This window comes from Egretta garzetta, unplaced genomic scaffold (genome assembly GCF_000687185.1).
Source record: "Egretta garzetta isolate BGI_Z169 unplaced genomic scaffold, ASM68718v1 scaffold85, whole genome shotgun sequence".
Taxonomy (NCBI): domain Eukaryota; kingdom Metazoa; phylum Chordata; class Aves; order Pelecaniformes; family Ardeidae; genus Egretta; species Egretta garzetta.
In genome coordinates this window covers 3,682,519-3,686,270 of record NW_009259718.1, presented here as the reverse complement: position 1 = coordinate 3,686,270, position 3,752 = coordinate 3,682,519, and the positions used below count along the sequence as shown (strand labels likewise).

The 3,752-nt window shown below is 51.8% G+C and overlaps 1 protein-coding gene across 1 annotated transcript in view; it reads right to left on the bottom strand.

Moving 5' to 3' along the window:
- The window catches only part of CD4 (CD4 molecule), an 11,519-nt gene extending 9,117 nt beyond the window's left edge, over positions 1–2,402 (bottom strand). The window contains exon 1 of the mRNA XM_035894538.1: positions 2,201–2,402. The gene's annotated coding sequence lies outside the window, so the exon portion shown is untranslated. The remainder of the gene's footprint in view (positions 1–2,200) is intronic.
- Positions 2,403–3,752: the final 1,350 nt, after the last annotated feature.

Here is a 3,752-nt window from a genome sequence, read left to right as displayed (position 1 = left end):
CCCCCCCGCCCCTGCTGCCGACGCTGCGCTTCCCCTGGCGGCGGCTGCCAGGCGAGAGCTGAGGGACGCAGCTGCCTCTCGTCCTTGTGCATCAGTCGGGCTTGGCTTTGGGGCTCTTGGGTTGCAGAGGATCACCGCTCTTTTTCTCAGTTTAAACATCTCGAGTGAAGCCGATCTGGCTCTTTTACTGAGTAGCCCTTTCTCTGAAATTACTTATTAACGTTAAAGCAAACATACGTGAGCAGCAGGCAGGGCAAGAGACCAAAATGCATCCAAAATAGCCAGCAGAGAGCAAAGAGATGATAGCCGTGAAGGTCATTTCGCGGGCCCCACTGTCCCCGCAAAGGCTGGCCGACCCTGCCTTGAGTTCCCCTTGAGTGCCTCTGGCCATTGATCTGAAACCGGCGGCCACTCTTGGGAGCGGCTGTGAGAGGGAGGTGCTGGGGCAGGGTCCAGGGGGCCAGGCGGGTGAAAGCTGCCGATCCCCCCAGAGAGAGATGTCCCGCCGTCAGGATGAGGCAAGGCGGCGAGGCCACTCTGCCAGCCCCAGCCCAGCTCGATTCAGCCATGAAGTCCCCCTGAGCACAAGAAGCGGCTCCATCTCTGCAGCCCGGGCTGCTCCCTACGGCATCTAACCCCTCCGGCGGCCAAAGGGGAAGCCAAGACCTGCCTTTGCCTTGCAGGTATTTCAGCATTTGCTTTCTGAGCTTTTCCTCCTCCATCTAGCCCCTCTTCTTTCCTCCTAACCCTCCTCTTTTCGGCTCCACAAACCATCTTTCATCCCGCAGTTCGCAACTGCAGCCCAGGGGTGACTTTCTAAAGCCACTGGAGGCTGTGACTAGCAAAGGCACCGAGATGCCCTCAAAAGGCAGGCCCTCCGTTGCCCTCCCAAGCCACGTGCATGCTTGGGATGACTTTCAGGTACCATTAATGTAGCTGCCAAAATAGGAACGGTGAGATCTTACCATGCATCTTGCCACATCTTTACTTGATGTGCAGCCCAGATGGGAAAGGGTCTATATACATATTGATAAGGTCAGCACAGCAAAATGGCGTATATCTGCCCGTCCAGAGAAAAAATGCATCCCTCCTTAATTTTTCCCCTGATGAATACAGGGTCCCTGTGTGAAGCTGCAGCAGATCGGGTAGGCACCGTCCCTGGGTACTCAAGAACCGCGAGCAGGAACAGGACGGATGCTCAATTTAGATGAGGCAAGCCCTGATGTACTACAAGGCAGCTTTGGCAGCCATGTTTGTAAAACGCTGGGGAGGATAAAGAAAAAGTCTGCAAATTGATTTGAGGCCAACGTGCACCAGGGGCTTAAGAGGACTGTTCAGTTTAGAGCGGAGAACATTAAGTAGTAATCTGAGCTTGACGAACGGCTGGTGAAGGTTGAGTAGGATACACCACCTGAAAGTTGAAAAATTGAACCAGAAACGAAACTCCCATTTTCAACAGTGTGGCGGTCCATGGAAGGGGAAGGCAAGTCTCTCTTCTGGGTGTCCTTAAATTGAAAGGATCCCTCTTTCCCCAAGAAATCCCACTCACTCAGCCCTGAGCTAGTGGATCAGGCTGCATCGGCAGCCGGTGTCAGGCAGTGAGCCAGTCAGCCTGGATTAACAGAGCAGACCCCTCCGGTCTCAGCACATACAGATGTAAGCAGACGTCCCTAGTTAGCCAGAGACCGGCAGTTTCTTATTTTTCAGGCTTTTTTTAGAATAAACCTCCCCTATCTGGAGGGCACGTGGAGAAGGTAATAGCAAGTGGCAGCTGGTGGAGGGCTGCTCCCCAGTGCATTCCCAGCCCTTGGGGGTATACGGTCACCAGTGACAGGCCCTCATGTTGGTCATTTTTCCCTATACGTGGGTTTTTAAAAGATCTATGAGTTCCCCAGGCTCCAAGGCATGTTGAGCTTTCCGTAGCTCCTTTTTTTTTTGCCCCTTTCTGGGAAAAATCCAGGGAGACAAATGCTTCTTAGTTAAAATTAAAACTAAAATGCCTCGGAGAATTGCACAGCCAGAAGTATTATCGAGTCAAAGGTTCAAGATGGTTTTACATCCGACCTTTAAGTGGGGCAAAACCAATCTACCCATGCCGAAACAGCAACTCGTGTGGAATAGTAAAGTTCGTAACATTAAAAAAACCCGAAAAAAGATTGGCCTCTTTTCTCAGAGAAAGAAAGAAAGAAAGTTTCCTTACCTCTTTTCTTTCCTCTCTGCCTCCGTGTTTCTGCCTCCTTGTGTTTGTCACCTGCCGTAATTGATCTCACCCAGCTATAGCTGAAACAAAAGCAGAACGAAGTCGATGTTCAGAAAGCAGCTCAACAGACATTGGCCTTGATGTCTCCTCCTCTCCAGCCAGAGCGTCAGCAAGGTCTTGCTGCCAGTCCAGGTTCTGCTGACATCCGCCAACTTCTCTAGATAGATGGTGGTTTTCCAAATGTATGTGATTTTGACTCTGGGTGCAAACAGAAATGGAGACCATAACGGAAGGGGATGTATCGCAGCACTTGGGGAGAATGACTGTGTAAAACAGAGAGTGCCTGTTTGCCATATGGCAGTTGATGGGAGGCTGCAATGGGGCTGAAATTTAGAAGCGGCTGGTTAGAAACTGATTCTGCTCTACTGACAAAGAAAGTTCGCAAATTAATGTGTTAGCTGAGCAGATCCGGACCCAGCCCACCCCTCTGATCCTCTGCAAGAGCAAGCCGTCCTCCATTTCCCAGGCTGTCTCCTGCATCACCGCTAAGATGAGGCTCCTCTGAGGAGTGGGCCATGGACCTGACCCCAGGGGTGGCACAGGGATACTAACAGAGGAAGAGGGGACCCCTGACAATATGTTAGGGGCACCTGTCTGTGGAGTATGGCTGAGATTTGGGGTGACATGAGAGAACATTTCCTTTATAGCAGTGGTGGGTTGACCTTGGCTGTCCGCCAGCTGCCCACCCAGCCGCTCTTTCACTCCCCCTCCTCAGCAAGGCAGGGGAGAAGATAAGATGAAAAAAACCTCATGGGTCAAGTCAAGGACAGGGAGATTGCTCGCCAGTTACCATGATGGGCAAAACAGACTCATCTTGGGGAAGGATTAATTTAATTTATGGCCAGTTAAAAAAAGAGTAGTATAGTGAGAAATAAAAACAAAACTAAAACCACCTTCCCCCACCCCCCCCTTTTCTTCGCAGGCTCAATTTCACGTGTGACTCTTCTGCCTCTCCTTCCTCTCCGCGAGTGTCGCAGGGGGATGGGTACTGGGGGCTGTGGTCAGTTCATAGCACTTCGCCTCTGCCACTCTGTCCTGCTCACCCTCTCCCCCTGCTCCACCACAGGGTCCTTCATGAAGTGCTCCAGTATGGGTCCTTCCTAGGGGCTGCAGTTCTTCATGTTCATCTTGACATAAGAAAGACATTTTTTTACGGTGAGAACAATCATTCACTGGAACAGCCTCCCCAGGGGCATGGTAGAGCCCCCATCACTGGAGGCTTTCAAGATGTGATCGGACAGGGTGCTAAATAACCTCATCTGGGGACCCATTCCAATGAAAGGCTGGACCAGATGAGCTTTCGAGGTCCTGTCTGACCTGGGCTGTTCTATGATTTAATGATTCTAACTGCTCCAGCATGGGCCCTCTGCATGGGGTACTGACCTTCAGGAGCGGGCTGCTCCAGCATGGGTCCTCTGTGGGCCACAGCTCCTGCCAGAAAACCTGCTCCAACATGGGCTCCTGTCCCGTAGCCACAGCTCCTGCCAGAAGC